The 16,175-nt window shown below is 35.3% G+C and overlaps 1 protein-coding gene across 2 annotated transcripts in view; it reads right to left on the bottom strand.

Moving 5' to 3' along the window:
• Nucleotides 1-2,040: 2,040 nt before the first annotated feature.
• Nucleotides 2,041-16,175, bottom strand: part of LOC122053007 (tubulin gamma-2 chain-like) — a 29,615-nt gene continuing 15,480 nt past the window's right edge. The window contains exons 5-10 of one of the 2 annotated variants that reach the window (XR_006132143.1): nucleotides 15,105-15,180; nucleotides 14,987-15,031; nucleotides 7,446-7,557; nucleotides 5,385-5,460; nucleotides 2,621-5,311; nucleotides 2,041-2,482 (exon numbers count right to left, since the gene is read on the bottom strand). The gene's annotated coding sequence lies outside the window, so the exon portion shown is untranslated. Of the gene's footprint in view, nucleotides 2,483-2,620; nucleotides 5,312-5,384; nucleotides 5,461-7,445; nucleotides 7,558-14,986; nucleotides 15,032-15,104; nucleotides 15,181-16,175 lie in introns of those variants that run through there. The other variant, XR_006132142.1, reaches the window with a different exon arrangement.

Raw genomic sequence — 16,175 nt, 5'->3', positions numbered from 1 at the left:
TATATATATATATATATATAATTTTGTTTGCCTGAACACCAGTTCAGTGCACATTTCTAGGCGACCCTCACATGTCAAGGTGCACAAAGCCCCTCCTCGACGTCCTAATTCTCAAAAGTGAATCAGAACACCCGGACATGTGAAGGTCGCCTAGGAATATACATCGAACAAGTGTGCAAGCAAACAAACTCTCTCTCTATCTAGAGAGAGAGAGAAGCAAGAACCCAACATCCACCAAGTAAAAATCGCCAAAGCCTACATATCATGTGAGTTCAAACCTAAATTCAGTTGTGCAAGAGGACATTCATCTCAATATAATAAAGGATCATAGCCATGCAACACGTTAATGGACCAAGGGAACCTCCAAAAGTGCAAGGTCAAAGCTCAACGCTATAAATATATTTTTAATTTTTCTTCCGGTATAAATAGTTACATCTAACTTCATTTGAGTTCTCAGTCAAAGCAAGTGATCCAGACATCATTAGGTGTTACTTCGTAAACCATCCTCTCTAATGATTTTGTATAAAAGCAACACTAACGGCCTAGGGATGAACAACTTTCTTTAACATAGATGGAATCAACCAACAACAAGAAAAAGGTCACAAGGGAAAGAAGATGGAAGGAACTAAGGTTTTTGGGCGGAATCACCAAGGGCACATGCATAGATTGGGCTAGATGCTAACTAGATCATGGTTAAGATATCACATGGTTGACTTGCACAAGAAGGCATAGGAAGATAGAGGGCCACCAATGTCTTGTTCCATCAATCAAGCTGATTGGTTGAACTAATTAACCAAAAAATAATATCATAAAAATTTATAAAAGATATATACAAATTTAATAATAGACTAAATAACAATAATAAACAACTAATAAAATTGTAAGGTTGAAAAATAGCATTACAGATAAAATTGAAAGGGCCACCAATGTTTTGTTGCTAAATAATTTCTACAATATCTTGCGCGGGTTATGAAAATAAAGCCAAAAACTAGCTGCTACCATGGAGTTGTTTAAACAAATTACACAACTTCCCAAGTCTTCTCATGATATAGAATTTCATTGGACAAGAATCAAAACCTTCTTCATCAGCACAGTGCCACAAAGGCCATCATAGACAAGCAACAATTTTTTTTTAACAGGGAAGTTTTTACTTTATTTTTCAGTGCGAAGATGATATCAGTTACATTTTTAGGTGACAAATTCATTATAGATCATAATTAGATATATGTGAAGTTACAGTTAGCATTAGAAAAGGTTATAAAAAGGTACGTGCTATTGCCATGACCACTTCCAACACTCAATTTTATAATGGATGAGGGTTAAATCAGTGGAGTCTATGTATCATGTACAACTGTCAACCTCTCCAAAGCTAGAGGCAGTGTTTGTCATGATCTGACTCTTGTTTGAAATTGCTGCATCAATGCAAAACTCACAACTAAGTGTATGATTCCCAATGAATTAATTTTCAAATGTCTGCGAGGTCCTACTCAAAGATCTTTCAAGATCAATGAGAAATCACACAGACCAAGTGCAGATTCCATCAAAGAATTTAAACCTCACAAGAAGATCGCCCCATGTGAAGCTCTGAAACAGTGAATGTATGACACCCTAGTTCAGTCCCACATGAATTGTGAGCTACCAAAGAGTGTATAAGCTTGTGTGCATGAGTTACTTCACTAAGGTGTAAGCATTTTGGAAAAAGGGTGTAATGGATGAGTCACCATTGGATCTCACAAAGTTGTCGAATAGAGATCATTTTGGACTGTGTTTGTTTTTCTAACTAGACAACACGTCAAGCCTTAAATGCGACACCCTATTTTACAATAGTCGAAAAGGTTATAACATCCTAGTTTACTCATACATGGTGAATTGACTTAACAAAGGAAATTTATATGTTTAGACGTGTGAGCCATTAGAAACTTGTGCTCAAACATTTTAAACCACTAGTAGCCTGATAAATTAATAGGTTAATCCCTTTATCTATGTGTCCTATGACAATTAGTATATAAAAAAAAAGGATAGTCCGGTGTACGAAGCTCTCGCCATGCGGAATCCCGGGGACAGATCCACTGTAGACGGTCTTATCCTGCTTTTTGCAAAAGGCTGTTTTCAAGATTCGAGTCTGATACCTTTATGTCACAAATAAACAACTTTACCGTTGCGCCAAGACTCCCCTTCAAAAAATTCATATTTCAATTTAGTCAAAGTTTAGGATTTATAGTTTAGGATAACAACTCTAAAAATGCTATGACAATTAGTATTTATCCTATAAAAGGACTGTAGAATAAAAAGGGGAAAAAAATCCTACTACAAGAATGGATCTGAACATGCTGAACAAAGGAGCAACAATTTCATGGCCATTTTATGGTTCATATGTCATAGATGATCCTGATTCTGTCCAAATCGATCGTCTTCCTCTCATGCATCGACATCCTCCACTCCAATCCCCTCTCCGCAACCAAATCCGTCGAGAACCGGAACCCTAGCACCGATTCCCATCCGTATATGAAGTCAAAACCAAACATGCGATAGAATAATTGTAGCCGCATATCAAAGAGCAACAACAAAGCCAAAGAAAGGAACAAGGAAGCAACGAAGATAGCGAGGAGGATAATCGCACCTGAGAAAAGTGGCGTCCTAAGAGGCCGACGAAGACCAATTTGCCCGCGTGGAAATGGAGAACGAATGAAACTTCATAGGAGCCTAAGATGTTTGTCGTACACCGTAAAATGACGGGCGGTTGGATCTAAGCAAAATTAATCTCACCCATTGACTAAAACTAATCAACTAATTCAGTTGAAAAAATGGCATTTTTTTTTAAAAAAAAAGTATCTTATTTATTTTGGGTAAAAATCAAGACCCTTTGTTTTTGCCAAATCATGGGACATTTCAATTTTGATGGTTTATCATAAGAGCGTCATATCTCACTCTTGTATGTATCATTACACAATTATTCTTTAATACTATTTAATACTATTTTCTCATTTAATTTCTAAATTAATTAGATATGTTGTAGTAGTTACGGTTAGTAATAGCTATAGTTTTATGATAGGTGCTTTGACTTTTTAATTGTTTTTTTTCTCTTTGTCATTATACTTCTCTATATATTTAATTCTATTCATTGTAGTTATTTTACTTTTATTTTTTTGAATTTTGCTGATGAGGCACTTATTTGGATGCAAAATATATAGGAAAATTCCATTTTGATTTGCATAGTCAATCTTAATCGATAATACAAATTCAACTATGTTCACCTACCATTCATGTTGTAGTAGTTATGAAATTATAATTGCTACAACTATATAATACCTACAAAACCATAGTTATTACATCTGTATGGCAGCTACGAAACCATAGCGACTACAACACACCCCCAATTTCAAGATTTATACTAGAGATAATAATGGAAACAATGTAGTAGAAGACAGTTGTGTCATTTTATATGGGGTAGAATGTCCTTTCAATAAAAAAAATCAACGTGAAGCACTTCTTTGAATCATCAAAGGGGTTTCTCACTTTAATTTTTTTTATCAAACAAGCACACCACCTCACTATTCTATCATGTACATTTACTCAAATGTCCTCTAATAGTGTCTTGTTCAGTGTTGTTATTTCCCGCCTGATTTTTAAACCGATTGGGCGCGTTATATAACAACTACAAAATCGTAGTTGCTATACATGTTATAGCAACTATAATTTCAAAACTATTACAATGCGTCTAACATACTTAACGTTAAAAAATATACAAATTGTAGCAACTATAGTTTCATAGCTACTATAACACGATTCAACTTACTGTTATAATAACTATGAAATCGTAACTGTCACAACTATTATAATTGTAACAGCTACGAAATCATTATGTCAGGATTTAATATGTCAAAAGTGAGCAGTGTACCGAAAGGTATAAACAATTTATGGACAGAGTTGGTAGAGTGGAATATCCTTTGATTAAAAATAAATAAAAATGAAATGCCTATATGATGATTAAGAAATAAAAGGATACCTTTTGATTTACGCCCTTGATTTTTACCCTTTTTTAAAAAATATATATATATAGACATTTGATACTTTTTAATTATCTAAAGGATATGACATGTCTTTAAAAAACATGTTAAATATTTCTCTTAAGTTTTCCCTCTTCTCTGAGTTTACTGATGTTCTCAACTCACCCCACCCCGTATGAAACTTTTCTTTTTATTTCTCCTTTCCTTCTTCCACTTGGAAACTCCGAATTAAGATGTTGTCCAGTTTTTCCCAAACTTATGACTCAACCACATGTATTTCAACCCACCGCCAGATATTGCTAGTTCCTACCAACACGGTGACAAAAGCCGAATACGATCAACCCCAATACCCCTATCAATCAGTTGCAGGACCAACAATGAGGAGGCAAATCACAGACGGCTACTAGCCTTTGGAATAGTGACTAGCACATAAATAAGACATTTACCTCGATTTTACTAAAATTCAAACCCCAAACCTCATAGTGGTAACACCTCATGTGCTAGCCACAAGACCATCCCGAGGAGACATGGTTCCTTCCAACACATTGCGACACATGGTGAAGTTATGCCTGACAATTTTCTTACACTTTTCTGATGATTCATTGATAATTTATTTATTTTTTTAACTTACATTGTTGAAAAAGATTGATATACAAGAGGAAGAATACAAAATGAGATAATACAAATTATTTATAAAAAAACAATATTAATTCTGAAATTGGTGTTTCCCTTCTTTGACAGAAGGCTTGCTGGCATAGTGGCATTAAAAAATATCGTTCCAACAATTGATTTGAATTAGAATTATCTTAAATTGGAGTTAAGCGTACCATGGAGAACAATTGAGGTATGATTTGAGTAATTGTGACCCAGGCATTTGCTGAAAAGGTGTCGAATGCTAGTGTGGTTCGCAAGCATTAGACCACTTACCGGGATGAACGTGTAGAAAGTTAGGGAGCTCCTTCATAGAGTTAACTTGGCTTTTCATACATCATAGTAAAATATCATATCAACTGAATTTGCACATGTATTCATCTATATCATGACAATCATTGGTTTGTTACTTGGGTTGGACAGTAAGTACATTTCATGCAGTTTCTTCATATATCTTTGGAAATCCTTTTCAGATCAAGAGATTTTGATTTCTGTTCGGTGTTAGAAGTTATCAATTTTGAACAAAAGGCATTAACTTTCGAGAAATGCAATGCAGACCCTGCTTAACTCATTTATCTACACACTATGTAACAAGCAAGTAGTTGTACCCGTTGAGTAGTTTAGATGTATGGTGATTTTCTAGAAAATGCAACCTGCAAACAAACATAATGAAAGTCAGACCAAGATGAATCAAAAGCCAACACAAATTAAAGTCATCTGCATGACCTGAATGCTAGCCTGGTCCCCACTCAATAAAATTAACAAGCTTTCTTTCACGTATTCTTTGCAAGCTTTCATGTACCTGGAGCGAAGGACAAAGTAATATAGATCACAGGAAAAAGCTAACAAAATGAGCAATTTCAAGGACATATTATCCAAGGCACATGCTAATATAAAATCATGACTAATATCTGCTATTTAATGATCTCTAGAAATACAATAATAAGATGATCCTAAAATCGTCTTTTGGTCCATGACCTGATCATGCTACAAAACACAGTAAAATATCTGAAACATCCAAGGATGGGAACAAACAATGCTTGCAGGCATGTCATAGTGCATCGTGATAGTTTACTACTACAACTACAAAGTCATAAATATACTGACATGACACGAACCATAAATCTACCTATGATAATAAGATATGTAGTATTCCTATCACACACATGTGAAGGGATATATGCAGCAGTTTTTGACAAGCAATGGTAACAACATGAATTCCAAGAGAAGAATAATTTGCTTCTATTTTAATTGGCATGGTAAAGGTAAGTAAAGAAGAGCAGTAAAGTCTTTCAAACAAGGGAAGCAGAATAACAAAACCTAATTATCTAACTATACAATTGCAAGCAGGTAGCATGTTGCCAAATATCAAGAAAATTTAAGCAATGCCCTGAATATCAGAGAACTGTAGTATTGCTTGTTCAAGCTTACACCTAATAATATATATAATCACACATTTAGCCTGCGGTTCATTACAAGCAGTTTGGTGCGGTGCATCCCTCGTGGAAATGCCACGTTTTTTTATAAAAAAAAAAAGCTACTTCTCGTCTTCTTCGCTGACTCGCCGCAAGCTCAAAACCACTGACTGTCGCTTGCTCGCCGGCCTTCTGCTGGACGCCCGGCTGCCAGCCAACCACCGCCACCGGCCGCAAAACTACAACCAATGGGGAATCTGAACCCCAGGGGTTCCGGTGCGATTCTGGCCGCGATCCAGACGGAATCTGATCGCGACCGGATTCCGGCCGGATTCCGAATAGATCGCGGCCAGAATCCGACCGGATCACAACAAGAATCAGCAGCGCTGCGTCCACTAGGATCGTGACCGATTTTGTCCACGAAACGGCCAGATTCCGGCTGGAATCCGGTCACGATCGGATTCTGGCCGAATTGCGGCCAGAATCAGCAGCGTTGCTTCTGCTAGCGTCGCGGCCGATTCTGGCCACGAAACGGGCGGATTCAAGACACCATCCAGCTGAAATCTGGCCGCGATCCGGCCGGAATCCGGTCGCGATCCGGCCAAAATCCGATCACGATCCGACCAGAATCCGGTCACGATCCGACCGGGGGTGATCCGCCGGCGTCCAGTGAAGATTAGCGACAACACGGGAGGTGCGTGAGAGAATAGCGATCGGCGTCTGCGGACCGTTTTCTCTTTGACGTGGCATGTCCATGTCAGCCAAACCGCATGCAACCGCACTATTGATGCCACAGGATAATATTTTCGTGAGTGTGTATATATATATATATATATATATATATATATATAGTTTGTTTTCGCAATGAGGAAAAAAACTAGAAAATATCTCAGTACCTAACTGTCAACCTTCTCAGTTTTCATCACTCTTGAAATCATTTCCAAAGTGGAACAAATTATTGATGATCAAATTTGACATTATCCTGCATTCTCATTCATTATGTTACAGTGTGTAATTGTTTAATTAACTGGAAAAAGTAGAGAAATGCAACAATGGCATGCACATTTATGCAAGCTTTTTGGATCAATCTCATTGTACACCAGGAAGAAGTAAAGCATTAAAAGCATAACCTTGAGCTTTATTGTTCAAATAAAAACATCTTGAACTTTAATATACAGGACTTCCCGAATACATATACCAAAATATTGACCAAAAATATGCTTAGTATTATTGCTCATGTGCAAAATTAAAAAGACACAATTCAGAATTCCAATTTGACAAGAAAAGGATCTGTTAAATAGCATCAGCAAGAAATATTAACATCATTCTATGTGATTAGAGACAGCGGGTTGAGGAAAGAGAAACCCAATACCTGAACCTGTTCCTCCAGAAATCGAGTGCCATAATACAAATCCTTCAAGACAATCACTTCCATCAGCTTCTCTGTCAACCATATCCATGATATCATCTACAACTTGTTCACCCTGGAAAGGTCAAGTTACAGAAAATCAAAGGCAGGTAATATTAACTATTACTATGAACTTTAAAACTAATGCGTATATAAAACTAAGAACACTTCTGCATGTGCAGATAAATTATGTTATATTTTATGCCAAGTATGTGTGGTTAAGGGTTTAGGGCCCAATGGCGTAAAAGGATTCATATAACCGACCCACCTAGTGGGCTAAGGCTTGGTTATTGTTGTTGTATGTTTGGTTCGCAGGACAATACCCAATCAAGGAAAGATTAAGTAAATAAGCAACCCCCCTTCATTGCTATTAGTAATATTAGTAGAAAAGAGAACGTGAAGATAATGCATGATAGTAGCACTTATTCTGAAAGCTCAATTGCGGGAAAAGTGACATTGTATACAATTATACTCTTAACACTCACTTTTCACTTGTGAATAAGCAAATTAGATTCAATTAGATTTCAGAGGCACAACCTGAAATGTGAATTGATGGGATAGAAATTACTGACACATTAACAATAAAATATATATATCTGTATACAAGACCAAATGGCTAGATTATCATGGTGGGACTAAACTATTAACTCTAACAATCTTACAACAAATATAGGAAGAGCTTAACAAAATGGTTTTGCTTTGACATCCAATGAACTACCAACAACTTTTTTATAAGCAAATCAATGTTTAGGGAGATAAATGCATGTCAACGTTTGTTACAATTAAATTGTTGTGATAAGAGCATATGCATATATAGAATTCTTAAATTGAATTTTAATTTATAGATATTTTATACTTTTTAATTATCTAAAGGATATGACATGTCTTTAAAAAATATGTTAAATATTTCTCTTAAATCTTCCCTCTTCTATGCCTGCGTTTACTGATGTTATCATCTCACCCCCGTATGAAACTTTTCTTTTTATTTTTCCTTTCCCTCTTCCACATGGAACCTCCGAATTAAGATGTTGAGTTATTCCCAAACTTTTGACTCAACCACATGTGTTTCGACCAACCGTCAGATATTGTTGGTTCCTTCCAACACGTTGTGACACATGGTGAAATTATGCCTGACAATTTTCTTACACTTTTCTAATAATTGCTGAGTTTTATTAAATAATCTGAAATAAACTGCCAAGAACATCGGGACTCATGCTATTAAATAAAAATACGTTAAAATGGAAAACTACATGCACTAGACGAAATAACAAAATGTACATGCAACACTAAAAGGAAATAAATAAACAATAATAAAAAAAATCCTCTAGAGCTGTCACTGATATATTTGAGCATGATAAGTAAATGGAAAGTCCAAAATGATCAACTTAAGTCTGTGAGATCGAGGTCAACAGAAGTGGAACATGAGTACACAAGCGAAAAGTGGAGTAAAAATAAGACATGGTATAATATATCATAATGGAAATGAAAGTATTCGGTTTGTTAAATAGCTTATCGAATAATTTTCATATTCGCGGAGTGTTTGGAAGAACTTTTACTCGTGGAAAAGTGATTCTTATAAAGATTATTTTAAAATTAGTGAGAAACTAAAGTATGGAGTGTTTGGAAATAGAAATCAAAAGTTAATACAAAGTAAAGTTGAATTTTTAATTAAATGACAACAATATTCTTAAACTAAATAAATTAATTTTTTTAATTATCTAAATATAATTTTAATACACTATTTGTTTATATAATTATTATTATATTTTAAATATTATATCAAAATTATTTTTTTATAATGAAAAAATATTAAATTAATAAAAAAATGACAAAATTTATATATATACACAAAAATATGTATAAAAATTCTAGAAATACAAATTATATATTAAAATATAAATTATTATTTAAAAAATAAATATCATAGACGCATACTGGCAATTATGTAAAATGATAAATTTATTAAGTACATAAGAATAACTTTTAATTTTAGACCATAAATAAAAAAGTAGAAGCAAGAAAAAGCATCAAATTCTTGCTTTCAACTTTTGAGTAAAAGTTACAAAAGCAAAAATTGACATTCACAAGCACTCAAAAGTGCTTCCATATACCTAAAATCTATGAAGCGCTTAGTAAAAGCTTTACCAAACACTCCTTAATCATCAAATAATTACTACTCATTTCTCGTTATTTTTTCTTTTTGTTTAAAATGAGTTACTTTTTATAGATTATTCATCATTTCCATATATATATAGAATTTTGTTTGCCTGAACACTGGTTCAGTGCACATTCCTTGGCGACCCTCACATGTCCGGGTGCCCAGAGCGCCTCCCGGGCGACCTGATTCTCAAAAGTGAATCAGAACACCCGAACATGAGAAGGTCGCCCAAGAATATACACCGAACGGGTGTGCAAGCTAACAAACTCTCTATCTCTCTCTCTAGAGAGAGAGAGAAGCAAGCACCCAACAGCCACCAAGTAAAAATCGCCAAAGCCTACATATCATGCGAGTTCAACCCCTAAACTCAGTTGTGCAAGAGGACATTCATCTCAATATAGTAAAGGACCATAGCCTTGCATAACACGTTAATGGACCAAGGATCCTCCAAGAGTGCAAGGTCAAAGCTCAACGATATAAATATATTTTAAATTTTTGTTCCAGTATAAATAGTTACATATAACTTCATTTGAGTACTCAGTCAAAGCAAGTGATCCAGACATCATTAGGTGTTACTTCATTAACCATCCTCTATAATGATTTTGTAAAAAAGCAACACTATCGGCCTAGGGATGAACAACTTTCTTTAACATAGATGGAATCAACCAACAACAAGAAAAAGGTCACAAGGGAAAGAAGATGGAAGGGACTAAGGTTTTTGGGCGGAATCACTAAGGGCACATGCATAGATTGGGCTAGATGTTAACTAGACCATGGTTAAGATATCACATGGTTGAGTTGCACAAGAAGGCATAGGTAGATAGAGGGCCACCAAATGTCTTGAAAACCAAACCAAAATCAACAGCAAAGGAAAAAACTAGAAGATCATTAGTTCGACCAATCAAGCTGATTGGTTGAACTACAGAAAATAATATCATAAAAATTTATAAAAGATATATACAAATTTAATAATAGACTAAATAACAATAATAAACAACTAATAAAATTGTAAAGTTGAAAAATAGCATTACAAATAAAATTGACAGGGCCACCAATGTTTTGTTGCTAAATAATTTCTACAATATCTTGCGCGGGTTATGAAAATAAAGCCAAAAACTAGCGGCAACCATGGAGTTGTTTAAACAAATTACACAACTTCCCAAGTCTTCTCATGATATAGAATTTCATTGGACAAGAATCAAAACCTTCTTCATCAGCACAGTGCCACAGAGGCCCATCATAGACAAGCAACAATTTTTTTTTAATAGGAAAGTTCATACTTTATTTTTCAGTGCGCAGCTGATTTCAGTTACATTTTTAGGTGACAAATTCATTATAGACCATAATTAGATATATGTGAAGTGACAGTTACCATTAGCAAAGGTTATAAAAAGGTAAGTATTATTGCCATGACCACTTCCAGACACTCAATTTTATAATGGATGAGAGGTTTAAATCAGTGGAGTCTATGTATCATGTACAACTATCAACCTCTCCAAAGCTAGAGGCAGTGTTTGTCATGATCTGACTCTTGTTTGAAATTGCTGCATCAATGCAAAACTCACAACTAAGTGTTTGATTCCCAATGAATTAATTTTCAAATGTCTGCGAGGTCCTACTCAAAGATCTTTCAAGATCAATGAGAAATCACACAGACCAAGTGCAGATTCCATCACAGAATTGATATATCACTGCATTTAAACCTCACAAGAAGTTCGCCCCATGTGAAGCTCTGAAACAGTGAATGTATGACACCCTAGTTCAGTCCCACATGAATTGTGAGCTACCAAAGAGTGTATAAGCTTATGTGCATGAGTTACTTCACTAAGGTGTAAGCATTTTGTAAAAAGGGTGTCATGGATGAGTCACCATTGGATCTCACAAGTTGTCGAATAGAGATCATTTTGGACTGTGTGTTTGTTTTTCAAACTAGACAGCACGTCAAGCCTTAAATGTGACGCCCTATTTTACAATAGTCGAAAAGGTTATAACATCCTAGTTTAGTCATACATGGTGAATTGTGAATTAACAAAGGAAAATTATATGTTAAGACGCGTGAGCCATTAGAAACTTGTGTTCAAGCATTTTAAACCACTAGTACCCTGATAAATTAATAGGTTAATAACTTTATCTATGTGTCCGATGACAATTAGTATATAAAAAAATGTTAGTCCGGTGCGCGAAGCTCCCGCCATGCGGGGTCCCGGGAAGGATCCATTGTAGACGGTCTTATCCTGCCTTTTGCAAGAGACTGTTTTCAAAATTCGAGTCCGTTACCTTTAGGTCACAAAACAACAACTTTACCGTTGCGCCAAGGCTCCCTTCAAAAAATTCATATTTCAATTTAGTCAAAGTTTAAGGTTTAGAGTTTAGGATAACAACTCTAAAAATGCTATGACAATTAGTATTTATCCTATAAAAGGAATGTAGAATAAAAAGAGAATTTTCCTGCTACAATAATGGATCCAAACATGCTGAACAAAGGAGCAACAATTCCATGGCCATTTTTATGGTTCATATGTCATAGATGATCCTGATTCTGTCCAAATTGATTGTCTTCCTCTCATGCATCGACATCCTCCACTCCAATCCCCTCTCCGCAACCAAATCCGTCGAGAACCGGAACCCTAGCACCGATTCCCATCCGTATATGAAGTCAAAACCAAACATGCGATAGAATAGCTGTAGCCGCGTATCAAAGAGCAACAACAAAGCCAAAGAAAGGAACAAGGAAGCAACGAAGATAGCGAGGAGGATAATCACACCAGAAAAAAGCGACGTCCTGAGAGGCCGACGAAGACCAATTTGACCGTGTGGAAATGGAGAACGAACGAAACTTCATAGGAGCCTAAGATTTTTGCCCTACACCGTAAAACGGCGGGCGGTTGGATCTAAGCAAAATTAATCTCACCTATTGACTAAAACTAATCAACTAATTCACTTGAAAAAACTGGCATTTTTAAAAAAAAAAAGTATCCTATTTATTTTGGGTAAAAATCAAGGCCCTTTGTATTTGCCAAATCATAGGACATCTCAATTTTGATGGTTTATCATAAGAGCGTCATATCCCACTCTTGTATGTATCATTACACAATTATTCTTTAAAACTATTTAATACTATTTTCTCATTTAATTTCTAAATTAATTAGATATGTTGTAGTAGTTACGGTTAGTAATAGCTATAGTTTTATGATAGGTGCTTTGATTTTGTAATTGTTTTTTTCTCTTTATCATTATACTTCTCTATATATTTAATTCTATTCATTGTAGTTATTTTACTTTTATTTTTTTGAATTTGGCTGATGAGGCACTTATTTGAATGCAAAATATATAGGAAAATTTCATTTTGATTTGCATAGTCAATCTTAATCGATAATACAAATTCAACTATGTTCACCTACCATTCATGTTGTAATAGCTATGAAACTAAAATTGCTACAACTATATAATACCTACAAAATCATAGTTATTGCATCTATATGGCAACTACGAAACCATAACGACTACAACACACCCCCAATTTCAAGATTTATACTAGAGATAATAATGGAAACAATGTAGTAGAAATAGTTGTCATTTTATATGGGGTGGAATGTCCTTTTGATAAAAAAATCAACGTGAAGCGCTTCTTTGAATTATCAAAGGGTGTCTCACTGTAATGTTTTTATCAAACAAGCACACCACCTCAATATTCTATCATGTGCATTTACTCAAATGTCCTCTAATAGTGTTTTGTTCAGTGTTGTTATTTCCCGCCTGATTTTAAACCGATTGGGTGCGTTATAGTAGCTACAAAATCGTAGTTGCTATTACAATGCGTCTAACATACTTAACGTTCAAAAATATACACATTGTAGCAGCTATAGTTTCATAGCTACTATAACACAATACAACTTACTGTTATAATAACAATGAAAGTGTAACTGTCACAACTATTATAATTGTAACAGCGACGAAATCATTATGTCAGGATTTAATATGTCAAAAGTGAACAGTGTACCGAAAGGTATAATAAATTTTTGGAGAGAGTTGGTAGAGTGGAATATCCTTTGATTAAAAAAAATAAAAATGAAACGCCTCTGTGATGATTTAGAAATAAAAGGACACCTTTTGATTTACACCCTTGATTTTTACCCTTTTTTTAAAAAAAGATTATAGATATTTTATACATTTTAATTATCTAAAGGATATGACATGTCTTTAAAAAATATGTTAAATTTTCCCTCTTCTCTGCCTGAGTTTACTGATGTTATCAACTCACCCCGTATGAAACTTTTCTTTTTATTTCTCCTTTCCTTCTTCCACTTGGAACCGCCGAATTAAGATGTTGTCAAATTATTCCAAAACTTTTGACTCAACCGCATGTGTTTCAACCCACCGTCAGATATTGCTGGTTCCTTCCAACACGGTGGCAAAAGCCGAATACACTCATCCCCAACACCCCTGCCAACCAGTCCAAGGACCAACAAAGAGGAGATAATCACAGATGACTACTAGTCTATGGAATAGTGACTAGCATATAAGGGAGACATTTACCTCGATTTAACCGAAATTCAAACCCCAAAACTCATGGTGGCACACCTCATGTGCTAACCGCTAGACCATCCCGAGGAGACATTGTTCCTTCCAACACGTTGCGACACATGGTGAACTTATGCTTGACTATTTTCTTATACTTTTCTGATGATTCATTGATAATTTTTTTTTTTTTAACTTACATTGTTGAAAAAGATTGGTATACAAGAGGAAGAATACAATATGAGTTAATACAAATTATTTATAAAAAAACAATGTTAATTCTGAAATAGATTTTTCCCTTCTTTGACAGAAGGCTTGCTGGCATAGTGGCATTAAAAAAATATCGTTCCAACAATTGATTTGAATTGGATTTATCTTAAATTGGAGTTAAGTGTAACATGGAGAACAATTGAGGTATGATTGACTAATTGTGACCCAGGCATTTGCCGAAAAGGTGTCGAATGCTAGTGTGGTTCGCAAGCATTAGACCACTTACCTGGATGAACGTGTAGAAAGTTAGGGAGCTCCTTCATAGAGTTAACTTGGCTTTTCATACATCATAGTAAAATATCATATCAACTGAATTTGCACATGTATTCATCTATATCATGACAATCATCGGTTTGTTACTTGGGTCGGACAGCTAAGTACATTTCATGCAGTTTCTTCATATATCTTTGGAAATCCTTTTCAGATCAAGAGATTTTGATTTCTGGTCGGTGTTAGAAGTTATCAATTTGGGACAAAAGGCATTAACTTTCGAGAAATGCAATGCAGACCCTGCTTAACTCATTTATCTACACACTATGTAACAAGCAAGTAGTTGTACCCGATGAGTAGTTTAGATGTACGGTGATTTTCTAGAAAATGCAACCTGCAAACAAACATAATGAAAGTCAGACCAAGATGAATCAAAAGCCAACACAAATTAAAGTCATCTGCCTGACCTGAATGCTAGCCTGGTCCCTACTCAATAAAATTAACAAGCTTTCTTTCACGTATTCTTTGCAAGCTTTCATGTACCTGGAGCGAAGGACAAAGAAATATAGATCACACGAAAAAGCTAACAAAATGAGCAATTTCATGTATTCTTTCACGTATTCATTGCAAGTTTTCATGTACCTGGAGCGAAGGACAAAGTAATATAGATCACAGGAAAAAGCTAACAAAATGAGCAATTTCATGGACAGATTATCCAAGGCACATACTAATATAAAATCATGACTAATATCTGCTATTTAATGATCTCTAGAAATACAATAATAAGATGATCCTAAAATCGTCTTTTGGTCCATGACCTGATCATACTACAAAACACAGTAAAACATCTGAAACATCCGAGGATGGGAACAAAACAATGCTTGCAGGCATGTCATAGTGCATCGTGATAGTTTACTACTACAACTACAAAAGTCATAAATATACTGACATGACGCAAACCATAAATCTACCTATGATAATAAGATATGTAGTATTCCTATCACACACATGTGAAGGGATATATGCAGCAGTTTTTGACAAGCAATGGTAACAACATGAATTCCAAGAGAAGAATAATTTGCTTCTATTTTAATTGGCTTGGTAAAGGTAAGTAAAGAAGAGCAGTAAAGTCTTTCAAACAAGGGAAACAGAATAACAAAACCTAATTATCTAACTATGCAATTGCAAGCAGGTAGCATGTTGCCAAATATCAAGAAAATTTAAGCAATGTCCTGAAAATCAGAGAACTGTAGCATTGCTTGTTCAAGCTTACACCTAATAATATATACACACACACACACATTTAGCCTGCAGTTCATTACATGCAGTTTGGTGCGGTGCATCCCTCGTGGAAATGCCACGTTTTTTTATAAAAAAAAATGCTACTTCTTGTCTTCTTCACCGACTCACCGCAAGCTCCAAACCACTGACTGTCGCCTGCTAGCCGGCCTTCCGCTGGACACCCGGCCGCCGACGGCAGCAAAACTACAACCTACGAGGAATCTGAACCCCAGGGGTTCCGGCGCGATTCTGGCCGC

The sequence above is a fragment of the Zingiber officinale genome, chromosome 1B (genome assembly GCF_018446385.1).
Source record: "Zingiber officinale cultivar Zhangliang chromosome 1B, Zo_v1.1, whole genome shotgun sequence".
In the NCBI taxonomy this organism is placed as follows: Eukaryota; Viridiplantae; Streptophyta; class Magnoliopsida; order Zingiberales; family Zingiberaceae; genus Zingiber; species Zingiber officinale.
The sequence above is the reverse complement of the archived record's forward strand: the minus strand, read 5'-3'. Positions and strand labels throughout refer to the sequence as shown.